The sequence below is a fragment of the Phaseolus vulgaris genome, chromosome 10 (assembly GCF_000499845.2).
Source record: "Phaseolus vulgaris cultivar G19833 chromosome 10, P. vulgaris v2.0, whole genome shotgun sequence".
NCBI lineage: Eukaryota > Viridiplantae > Streptophyta > Magnoliopsida > Fabales > Fabaceae > Phaseolus > Phaseolus vulgaris.
The window spans coordinates 7,986,279-7,999,343 of record NC_023750.2 but is presented as its reverse complement, the minus strand read 5'-3'; positions in this window follow the sequence as shown (position 1 = coordinate 7,999,343).

Here is a 13,065-nt window from a genome sequence, read left to right as displayed (position 1 = left end):
GAACTCTATATAGAACCAACCAACATAATATAGAACTCTTGTATCTGCCCATATCACCATGCCACACTGAGTATCCCAACATGAAATTAAAAAGTGGTCTAAGATTGGACCTAGTCAATCGATGTCATTGTAGGGTGAGAGGGTGAGAGGTTTCCGGCGAGGGGTTTTCCGGCAAGGGTGTGAGTTCTGAAGATGGCTGATATTTCGTTTTTCTTTACTAACTTTCTTGACCATTTTTTTTAGAGAGGTCTATGGAAAGTGTTTCAAAGGTGGGGAAGAATCCTGGATGTTTTCATTTCTAGAAAGCTTAATGCAAGGAATCGGAGGTTTGGTTTCGTTAGGTTCCATGGGGTGTCCGATGCGCATTCCCTGGAAAGAAAGTTGGACGCAATCTGGATTGGCACGTGGAAGTTACAGGTGAATCTACCTAAGTATGGAAGGAATGATGCCCCTAAGTTTGGAAAGAAGAGAGTGGCGGTTAATAGGGCAGTCTGGAATCCGAAGGGGCAACAAAAGCAACAACTATCCTTTTCTCAAGTCGTGGCGGGTGAAGGTGGACAGGGGGTTCTTGGTGATGCTATTGTGGGTGGTTCAGGAAAGAGTGCAAGCGTTTCACGAGAGGAGGGGTGTGATTTTTTAGTTTCCGGTAGACATGGAGTCTTCTTCTTGGTTGAAGGGTTGTTTTATCGGCCATCTTAGGGAGTCTGCAAAGTTGCAGTCGATTAAGGAAAGCTTCATACTGGGAGGTTTTAGCCTGGTTAGGGTAAGACTACTCGGGGAGAAGTATGTATTGTTATCCTGTGACGAGGGAGACATCCTTGGAAAGGTACTTTAGGACAACAAAGCTTGGTTTGACAGCTTGTTTTCGGAGTTGAGTCCTTGGCGCGATTCATTTGTTGTCCCTGAAAGATTCGCATGGGTTCACTGTAGAGGAATTCCTTTACAATTGTGGTGTAACCAATGTTTCATTAGCATTGGGTCTCTGGTTGGGGAAGTCATTGAGGTTAATGCTGCAATCGAGAAGAATGAATTGTTAGAGTTTGCCCGTGTTAGGGTTAAGATCCAGATGCCAGTGCGGTTAGTCTGGTGAAAGATATTTGAATCAATGGAACATGGTGTAGGGTGTCATTCGAAGAAGAGGCATGTGTGCAGGCCCTGGATCCAAAAGAACTCTTTGGTAGGTGGGGAGGTGGTTGCTATGAGGTGGACACAAAAGCAAGCTCAAACGCGGGAGATGATGGAGCAAGCGGATGCGACTCAGTGAGCTCGGTGCTTGGTGCAATCGACGAAGTAAGGTTCGGGGAAGATGACTCGGTTCACTGCAACGAGACACAACGTGGCTCTGGAAAAGAACACCTTGCACATGGGGAAGTGGGGATTGTTGGCTCCCAAGAAGAATCAGGTGTCGCAACAATTAAAGTTGCCATTCATGGATATTCCCCGCAGCAACATCATGGCTTTTTTGCAAGGGTGGAGAACGAAAGCGGGCTGGTGATGATTCAGAGGATTGCATGAAAGCGCAATGCAGCCTTGGTTTGGAACGTACTATGCATGAGAGTGTTGGGTTCATTGGTTCCCAAGAAGAAGTTGTTAATGGCTTCCTTGGGTACTGATGGAAGAGGCCCCAACATCCAAAAGAGCGTCTAGGACCAACCTTGCATGAAAGGCAACCAAGAGAGCGTCTAGGACCAACCTTGCATAGAGGGCACCCACAAGAAGCGTCTAGGACACACAAGAAGCATCTAGGCCACACAAGAAGCGTCTAAGAGAGTTGACATCCAAGAAGGTTGACGTCCAAGAAGGCCCAACAAAGTGTAGCTTAGTCTTAATTGTGGTGTCAATAACATAGCCTTGTGAACCTTTGTTTAAATTCTGCAAATTAAGATTAAGGAGGAGTTAACCTAGATTAGCTACGGTTTCTAGAACCTCCCCACTAATCTAGGACCGGCCATGTGCAAGTTAGAAGGCCATGTGCACCCATGTGCCATGTGCTCCATGTGCCTCCATGTGCTACTCATTTGCATCTCATTTAGCTTGCATTTGCTCATCATTTAGGTTACCATTTTCGGTCCTCTTTAGCCTATAAAAGAAGGAACCAACCTCATGTATTTCAAGATTAAATTGAGTATTGTTATGCTGCCAAACTTGAGCCATACTTTACTCCCTTGCCTAAGATTTAGGTCTTAATCTTCAATCCTTCACCTACAAAAGGGGGCTGGCCGAACCTCCCTCAATTTTCCTACTCTCATGCACTTCCAAGGCAGCCACACCTCCTAGGAGGGCCTTGATCCATCAACAAACCACTAAGCTTCCGCAAACCACCCAAAAACCACCAAAGAGAAGAGCTCAATGCTATCAGGTACTCACCGAGCCAACAACACGATGTAGTCTCGGGTCAGAGGTTGGAAAATAGTGTGGAGAGGAGTGACGGGGTCACTGGTTCCCAAGGAGTTTTAAGTGGTGAGTTAAGTCATATAGGGTGCTCCATGTATTCCACGCACCACCAACTTGGCTTTATTGCAAGTGTGGAATGTCAAAACAACCACCAACATTGAAGTGATGCATGAAAAAAAGGATAGGGCCGTAGGTGTGGGGGATGGTGCTTACGTGGTGCCAAAGATGAAGTGGGCCCCAATGTCAAGAAAGTTGGACACGTAGTGGATAATGGCAATAAGCTTACATTGGTGCAACAGCTTCCCCCGGATGTTGGTAACGTTCCTGCTTTTGATGGGGACTACATGGGGCACGTGGGAATTCTGAATTGGGCAGGAGAACCGGGTGGGTATGGGGTTCTTTTGGAAGAGTAGGAACATTCAGGTTCAAGGGTGGATGTTGAAGTTGTTGAAGCGTTGGAACACTCGGACATGGGGGTGGTCCCGGAAAAGTATGTGGACGTGCACGATGGAAGAGTGGTAGAGGAGGGTTGTTTGTCGGGACTTGTTAGCGCCATGTCCAACGTATAGGGCACGCTCCTTTCTACTAAGGAATCCCTCTTTGGGGTTCCGTTGGTGTGGGAGGGATTGGGGTCTGGCAGTTCGTTGAAAGTAAAGGTAGGGAAGGAGGAGTACGGGGATAGATGTCCTAGGGGTAAAACAACGAAGGTGAAGAGATTGAGTAATGTAATGGGGACTTCCTCCGAAATTATATTTGTGGCTCTAGCTCCAAGGCCGAAGGCAGGTGTTGTCAGCGGTGGGTGTGTTTCAATGGATAACTTGTTCGAAGAGGGCAATTTGGTGGATGTAAGGGTCGATCAAGTCCTAATGGTCCATCAAACAGATTCTAGGACCGACTCCTTTTTCACGTCTGACAGTGCAATTGAGAACTGTAATAGGATCTTCTGGGTCAAGTCTGATGAGAATGAGACGTCAAACGTTTGGTGCGTGGGAAAAGAAGTCGGATTCTCCTTCCTAGGTTGCGAAGGCACAATCTTAAACAGTTTATTGTCCTTATCAAATCAAGGTGGTGTTCATACGAGGAAGTTGAGGGATGATAGGAGTAAGTTTGTTGATGAAGATAATTAGCTTGAATATCAGAGGTTTAGGTGGCACCATAAAAAGAAATTATTTAAGGGATCTGATCTACAAGGAACAGGCAGATATGGTGTGCTTACAAGAGACGAAATGTGTTGGTGTCAGCAGGGAGAAAGTTTGTCTTCTTTGGGGTTCTAACGAAGTTGATTGGGTTGAGAAAAAAGTCGTTAACAGTGCTTGTGGGGTTTTTACGATGTGGAGTAGTAAGTCTTTTCAGTTGTACAGGTCAGTAAATGGAAGTAACTATTCTGTGATCGAAGGTTTATGGAAGCATGGTAATGGGGTGAGTGTAACGGTTGTGAATGTTTATTGTTCTGGCTCGTTACCGGAGAAGAAGGAGGTGTGGGATGAAATCAATGCTGCTAGACTGAATCAACTGTCAAAGGCTTGGTGTATCATTGGTGACTTCAATTCTATTAAACGACAAAAGGAGAGGAAAAGTATGATTTCGACGTCAGATTATTCTAGAGAAATAAGAGGCTTCAATTAGTTGATGTTCCCTTGGTTGGTAGGAAGTTTACTTGGTACAAGCCAAACGGGTTAGTAAAAAGCAGAATCGACAGAGTGCTAGTTTCAAAGGAATGGTTGGATTTTTGGCCAAACTGCCAACAGCTCGTGTTAAGTAGAACAATCTCATATCATTGTGTTGTTATACTCAGAGAGGTGTCTGCGGACTAGGGCCCAAAACCGTTTAGTTGTTTGGATGTTTGACTAAGAGATAGCAGGTTTAAGGAGTTTGTGAAGTTATGTTGGTCTTCCTTTGAGGTTGTAGGATACAGAATCTTTGTTTTTAAAGAAAAATTGAAAAAGCTGAAAGCTGAGCTAAAGGTATGGAATAAGGAGGTATTCGGTGATGTGAATCAGGCTAGTAAGGAGGTACAAAAAAAGATCGAAGTTTTAGACGAACGCGACGACGTGTGTGGGTTAGTTGAGTCTGAACGGGAGGAAAGAAAGACTCTTCTTGCTGAACTTAATAAAGTTAAGTTTAAACAGGAGGCGGTCTTGTTTAAGAAAGCAAGGCAAAAGTGGCTAAAGCAAGGGGATCTTAATACAAAAATTTTCCACTCGTCGGTTAATTGGAGAAGGGCAAGGAATCAGTTGCATGGGGTTTATGTTAACGACATTTGGTGTGAGGATAAGGAAGTGGTCAAGGACAAGGTTCGAGAGTTTTTTGCATACAGGTTTGTTAAGAACGATGTTTGTCAGGTGCGACTGGATAATGTTAGGTTTTGTTCCATTTCGGGCCCTGACAACAATATGTTGATTGGTGATTTCTCTAAAGAAGAGATTACGGCAGCGGTGTGGAGTTGCGATAGTTCTAAAAGTCCTGGCCCTGATGGTTTCAATTTGGGTTTTATAAAATTCTGCTGGGAAATCATTAAAAAGGATGTGATGGCGGCGGTGAAGGATTTCTCGGTTAGTGGTCATTGGCCAAGAGGTACAAATGCTTCATTTCTTTGTTTAATACCAAAAGTTGAAAACCCTCAGCGGCTCGATGAATTTCAACCTATCTCCTTAGTCGGATGTATGTACAAAATCATTTCTAAGGCGTTATCACTACGATTGAAAAAGGTGATTAGTAAAGTTATTGACGTCAGACAATCAACTTTTCTTGAAGGAATGGGGTTGTTGGACAGTGTGTTGGTAGCAAAAGCGGTCATAGAAGAGTATAAAAGAAAGAGGAAAAGTTGTGTCTTCTTCAAAGTCGATTATGAGAAGGCGTACGACTCAGTTAGTTGGGAATTTATTTATTATATGCTAAAGAGGTTGGGCTTTTGCGAGTTATGGATTCGATGGATAAAGGGTTGTTTAGAATCAGCGGTGGTTTTTGTTCTTATGATCGGTAGTCCAACTAAGGAATTTTTGCCTAAGAAAGGTCTCCTTCAAGGTGATCCATTAGTCTCGTTTCTCTTTCTTATCATGGCAGAAGGGTTGGTCGGGGTGTCAAGGATGGCTGAAGAAAAGAAATTGATTGACAGTGTGGAGATTGACAGGGATAAAGTGAAGGTTAATATGTTACAGTATGCAGATGATACCTTGTTCTATTGTGAAGCTAACACAAAAAACATTTTTAACATTAAGGCAATCTTGCAATGCTTTGAACTTTCCTCTGGGCTTAGGGTTAACTTTTTGAAAAGCAGGATTGGCGGAACAAGGGTGAGTCAGTTTCTGCTTCGGAGTTTTGCAGCCATTCTTAATTGCGATATGATGGTTTCCCCTTTTGTTTACCTGGGTTTGCCTGTTGGTGGGAGTTATAAGCAGGGGGGCGTTTTGGAATGGGGTTGTTGAGAAAGTTCAGGCTAGGCTAAGCAAGTGGAAGGGAAAGTGTTTGTCGATGGCAGGGAGGGTTTGTTTGATCAAGTTTGTTCTATCTTCCATCCCGTTGTTTTTTATGTCGTTATTTAAAATGCCTTTTGGGGTGGTTGATAGGTTGGTGAGGATTCAAAGGAACTTTCTCTAGGGTTGGGGCGCTGAAGGGAGGAAGATCACTTGGGCTTCTTGGAAAAAGGTATGTATGCCTCGCGAATTCGGGGGACTTGGCATCGTTGACTTAAAGCTTTTTAACTTGGCTTTGTTAGGAAAGTGGATTTGGAGGTTGGGATCGGATAAGGGAGGTATTTGGAAGGAAGTTCTTGTTTCTAAATATGGTGGGTGGAGAAGTTTGAGAAAGGATGGTAAAAGCAACATATGTTCTCTGTGGTGGAAAGACCTGAAGAAGGTTTGGGCTCCGGAGGAGTGGGGTAGCAGTTTTGAAGACGGGGTCAAGTGGAAAGTCGGCGATGGAAAGGATATATCTTTCTGGGAGGACAGGTGGCCGGTGGTGGCGCACTGAAGAGAGTATTCTCGAGATTGTTTTCTATTTCTTCGACTAGAACTGCTAGGGTGGCTGAGATGGGGGTTTGGTCTTATGGCTTGTGGGTGTGGGATCTCACCTGGCGTAGACCTTTCTTTGACTAGGAGAAGCCTTTGGCGGACGAGTTGAGCCTGGCTTTACTTGAGGTGAGGCTGGGTTCGGGAGAGCCGGATAGGTGGGTATGGAAGGAAGGGGGTGATCAGGAGTTTTCAGTTAACTCTGCTTACTCTCTAGTCAAGAGGGATTGCGAGGCAGATTTCTCTCCAGTTTTCAGTAAGTTATGGAGAATAAGATTGCTACTAGGGTCAATTTGGAAAGGCGTGGGGTGTCGGTTGAAAGTTCTTTATGTTGTCTGTGTGGGAGGGAGGAAGAGACTTACCGTCACTTGTTTTTCGATTGTAGTTTCGCTTGGAAGGTTTGGAGTTTTTGTTTTAGATGCTTGGGAGTGTCGTTCGTGTCTCGCAACGATCCGTTGGCAAATTTTTCCCAATTCAGGATGAATACGTGCTCTGAATCGATTAATGACTTGTGGAGCACAATTTGGGTTGGAGTGGTGGAGGAAATCTGGCTTCACGGAAACTCTATTATTTTCAAAAGGAGGGTGGCCGACGTGTCTAAAGTATGTACTTTGATGCAAGTTAAGGTTCAGTCTTGAATTTTTGTAAAACTTGGCTCTGCTACGGTTTCCTTTTCCTGTTGGTGTTTGGAACCTTTGGAATGTATGCGTTTGGTTGCTTGATGTAGTTTAGGGTATTTAAGGACAGCGCTTTTCGTCTGTTGGTTTGGCAAACATTGTTAGATGATTTCTGTATGTATAAGGGTTGATCCACCCCTAAAGTGATTCGCATTTATATATTTATTATTGCTGATAAAAAAAAAACTTAATAGAATTGATAAAAAACAAATATTTTTAACTAAACATAAGTTTACAACAAATATTAAATTAAGTCAAAACTACATTGACCTCAACATTTTGCAATTCAACTGTTTGAACTTTTATTTATTTAAACTATTTTTATGAATTCCCTTATATTATAAACACTGATTAAGAATAGTTTTTTACTAAACTAAAACTAAATTTATAATAAATTAAACTTATCAACGATTCAACAACAAATTACAAGATTAATTTTAAGATACATACACATAGGAAAAGTCACAACATTTGTTCAAGAGATTACACCATATATATATTCATATATATATATATATATATATATATATATATATATTCACCAAATTTAATACATTGTTGTCATATCCGATTCCACCAAATCTTAAGAATGTAGCAAGATCTCACATTTTTAAATCTTTCAATCATCTTACAATTTAATCACAAAATATAGGTATACGGTAAATCCTTACAACTCATAAGTAAAATTTGAAACTAAAAGATACTAAATCATCAAAAAGATTTTTGAGTCTACAACTATTCATGATGTTCGTGATGGATCTTAAAGGTTAACATTTTTAACTATTCTTATTCAACTGCTACATGCAAAAACCTAACTATCCAAATTTATCATTCCATTGCCAAATTATAACATTAATTTAAGGTTAAAACTATACTAGTTTCCCTTTTAAGTTAATTTTTCTTGAAGGGGGTGATGAATTAAGAACACACAAAAAAGTTACTAAATCACTTCAAGAATGAAACTTTTGGCACCCATAAAACATTCATAAAATCAAACTCCAATTTCGAAAGTGTTGGCACCCAACAAACATGTGCATGGAGAACTACGAAGACAATAGAGAAAGGTTAAAACTTGTTGGTACAAGGCTCTCTATTGTGATTGAAAACTAACGTGAAATTTACTAAGAGAAACTTGAGAGAGTTTGAAAGTATTGAAGTTGGGAATTTTATTAATCGAAAACAGAGCATTACAACAACAACGTAATCTCAAGTAAAATCAATCTCTATATATTTTTTAGTTTTGTTTACAACCTCTATTTATAAGCAAAACTAATCTAACTAACTCTAACAACTTCTTACTGTCAATGCCGCAACAGCATGGAGTTAGTTACAAGGCTAACAGAAAACTACGCTTCAGTAGCACAACCATCAGAGTCTGATCATGATAACTTGCACTACAACAACACACCTCCTAGTACAAGTTATCCAAGCTTTCCATTCCCATAAGCTTCTTCAATTCCTCAAACCTCACTCTCTTAAGAGGTTTGGTCAGTATGTCAGCCAACTGAACCTCGGTTCTACAATGCTCCACATCAAGCTTGTCTTCATTCACTTGTTCTCTAAGAAAATGATACCTCCTCTCAATGTGCTTGCTCCTGCCATGGCTAACAGGGTGTTTTGCAAGATCAATTGCAGACTTGTTATCAATCAGCAGCTTCACCTTGGTACTGTCACAAATCCTCATTTCTTCCAATAGCATTTTGATCCACATAGCTTGACAAGCAGCATATGATGCAGCTACATACTCTGCCTCACACGATGACAAAGCTACCACATCCTGTTTCTTTGAGCTCCAGCATATCAATGCCTTCCCAATCATGAACAAATACCCAGCAGTAGTCTTCTTATCATCCACATCACCTCCCCAGTCAGAATCTGAATACCCCAAAACTTCAATTTTCTTCAAATTGTTTTCACTTGGCATCAACACGCCATGATCAGTAGTTCCTCTGATAAACCTCAAAATTCTCTTGACTGCAAGCAAGTGGCATGACCTTGGCTGTTCCATGAATCTGCTCAATAACCCAACACTATGACTGATGTCAGGTCTAGTGTTGCACAAGTATCTCAGTGAACCAATGATCTGTTTGTACAGTGTAGCATCTACAAGCTCCCCTGGTGATTCTCTGCTCAGTTTCAAACCAGTCTCCATAGGTGTAATAGCTGGATTGCAGTTTGCCATTTTGAACCTCTTCAAAATGTCTTCAGCATACTTCTTTTGATGAAGAAAGACCCCTCTGTCAGTGAATTTAAATTCCATCCCTAGAAAATATGACAAATTTCCTAGATCACTCATCTCAAATTCCTTCATCAGCATTGACTTGAACTTCATATTCTCTTGCTCATTTGCACCTGTGATCAGTAGATCATCCACATAAAGACATAGGATTATATGATCAGACTTACTAGAGCCCTTCACATATACTCCATGTTCTGAAACACACTTAGTGCATCCTGCCTTTATCAGAAAACTATCAATCCTCTTATTCCAAGCTCTTGGAGCTTGTTTCAGCCCATACAGTGCCTTCTTGAGCCTATACACCTTGCTCTCTTGACCCTTAACTTCAAAACCTGGTGGCTGCTTCACATAGACTTCCTCTTCTAATGGACCATTCAAAAATGCAGATTTTACATCCAGTTGATGCAAATTCCATCCATACTGTGTTGTTATTGCTACCAAAATCCTGACAGTCTCTAGTCTAGCTACTGGTGCATATACCTCATTAAAGTCAATACCTGCCCTCTGCAGAAACCCCTTTGCTACCAACCTTGCCTTATACTTTGCAATCTCACCATTTGGCCTCAGCTTCAGCTTGTAAACCCACTTTACATCAATTGCCTTCTTCTCAGTTTGTGACACAAGTACCCAAGTCTTATTCTTCTCAATAGCTGCCAATTCCTCTTTCATAGCATCTAACCAATTTGAATCTTTCATTGCTAATTCGAGATTTATTGGTTCTGATTCAGCTAACATGTTTTCCTCAAGTAATTCACCCTCTTGGCCTATTGCTTGATCAGGAAACACATCATACTCTGTCAATCTCACTGAAGGTACCCTTGTTCTAATTGATCTTCTGACCGCTGGTTGTTCAGGTCCAGTTTCAGTACCAACCCTGATAGGATTCTCTTCAGCATCACAGTCATCAAGAGTGGCTCTAACTGTAGGTGGTACAATTTCTCTCTGTGTTGAATTTTCATTCCAGCACCAGCCTCTTGCCTCATCAAATTGTACATCCCTACTCTTAACCATCTTGTGATCTGTTGGTGAATACAATTTGTAAGCACCAGTTGAGTGATAACCAACGAACACCATTGTTTGACTTCTATCATCCAACTTTTTTCTCAATTGTTCTGGTACATGTCTATAGCACAGTGAGTCAAACACCCTAAAGTGACCAACACTTGGCTTCTCACCAGTCCATGCTTCATAAGGTGTCACACCTTGCAGCTTCTTTGTAGGACTTCTATTCAAAATGTACACTGCAGTAGCAGCAGCTTCTGCCCAGAACCTCTTTGGCATTCCTTTTCCATTGAGCATACTTCTAGCCATATTCATTATGCTCTTATTCTTCCTCTCAGCAATGCCATTATGTTGTGGTGTGTATGGAGCTACAATCTCATGAATTATGCCCTCATTCTCACAGAATTTGGCAAATTCAAGGGAAGTGTATTCACCTCCACCATCAGTTCTCAATTTCTTAATGCTACAACCACTGTCATTCTCAACAAGTAGCTTAAATTTCTTGAACTGTGGAAGGTGTCACTCTTTTTCTCAACCATATATATCCACACATGTCTAGTGTACTCATCAATGAAAGTGAGAAAATAGTGATTACCTCCAATAGATTGAGCCTCCATAGGACCACACAAATCAGAATGTACAACTTGCAATTTCTGTGATGATTTCATGGGTAAATCATGCTTGAATGCCTTTCTTGCAGACTTAGCAATGCAGCATTCTTTGCAAAGTTGTCTTGGAACCTGAATTTTAGGAAGACCAGTCACCATACCCTTTGCATTCAACATGCTCAGGTTCCTAAAATTCAAATGGCCATATCTATGATGCCATGTCCAATTCTGATCATCAGCAACAGTGGTAACAAAACATTTGTGATCAATCATGTTAATGCACACTTTGAAGGTTTTGTTACTTGACAGTGGAGCTTTAAGAACCAATCTCTCTTTTGAATCAAAAAGCTTCATTTTGTTTATCCACCATCTTCACTGTATAATTCTTCTCAAGTAATTGACCAACACTAATCAAGTTACTCTTCATGCTTGGCACATACAACACATCTGTGATGATAGCCTCTTTGCCATCCTTCCTCTTCACCATGATGCTTCCAATGCCCTCAGAATTCACTTGACTATTGTCTGCAAATCTGATTCCTCTAGAACTAGATTCATCCAGATCTACAAACCAACCTCTGTTTCCAGTCATGTGGTTGCTGCAACCTGTGTCTAGGTACCACACATTTGATGTGTCATCATCCAATTGTGTTGTAGCCATCAACATTGCATCATCTGAGTCACTTTCTGCCAGCTGAGCCTCATCTTTCCCTTGATTGTTTGATCCTCTACTTGGACAATCTCTTGCATAATGACCATACATCTCACAACAAAAACATTGTACCTCATTTAGATCCTTCTTCTTTGGATTCTTACTACTAGAAGCACCTTTGTTCTTGGCATCATTCTGATTCTTTGAACATTTGTTCTCAGATTCAGTATTACCCTTCTTCTTTTTCCACTTCTCTTTGTTCTTCTTGAACCATGAAGCCTCATCTTTGACCTTCTTGGTGAATTTTGCTTGCAAAGCCTGATCTGTTCCCTTCTCTGTTTTCCTCTGCTTCAGCCTCATCTCATGAGCTTCCAGAGTAGCTTGTAACTCCTCAAGCTTCATAACAGAAAGATCCTTAGACTCTTCAATTGCAACTACAATGTGATCAAAATTTGCAGTTAAGGCCCTCAACACCTTCTCAATCTTCTGCAAACCAGTGACCGTTTCACCACATGTTTTCATCTGATTGGTCAAGACTACCAATCTTGAAAAGAATTCTGATATGGCTTCACCTTCTTTCATATTCAACACCTCATACTGCTTCCTCAAAGCCTGTAACTTCACCTTCTTTAACTTTTCATCACCTCCATAGAGCCTTTTTAGAGTCTCCCATGCTCCCTTCGCCGTTTCTTCCTCAATGATCTTCTCAAAGACATTACCATCAACGCATTGATGTATGATGAACAAAGCCTTTCCATCTTTCTTCTTCATATCATGATGCAAGGTTCTTGCAGCCTCATTGGTATCTGCTGCCAATTCTGCAACTCCATCATTCACAATTTCAAGCACATCTTGAAATCTGAATATGACCTTCATCTGCGCACACCACCGATCGTAATTCTCGCCTTTGAACACCGGAAGATTCGCTGGAAATTGGGAACTCGTCGTACTTTGATTTGCCATTGCGGAAATTGGATCTTAACAAATGCTCTGATACCAGTTTGTTGGTACAAGGCTCTCTATTGTGATTGAAAACTAACGTGAAATTTACTAAGAGAAACTTGAGAGAGTTTGAAAGTATTGAAGTTGGGAATTTTATTAATCGAAAACAGAGCATTACAACAACAACAACGTAATCTCAAGTAAAATCAATCTCTATATATTTTTTAGTTCTGTTTACAACCTCTATTTATAAGCAAAACTAATCTAACTAACTCTAACAACTTCTTACTGTCAATGCCGCAACAGCATGGAGTTAGTTACAAGGCTAACAGAAAACTACGCTTCAGTAGCACAACCATCAGAGTCTGATCATGATAACTTGCACTACAACAACAAAACTTAAATAAGATGCGATTTAGCTTAGATTCAAAAAATTTGATTTTGATTTTGGTAATAAGGAGAAGAAAATGAAAGAAGAATATTAAAAGAAAAAGAAGGGAGGAATCAATCAAAAAATGATTTAGGTTGAATAAATAGGAGACGA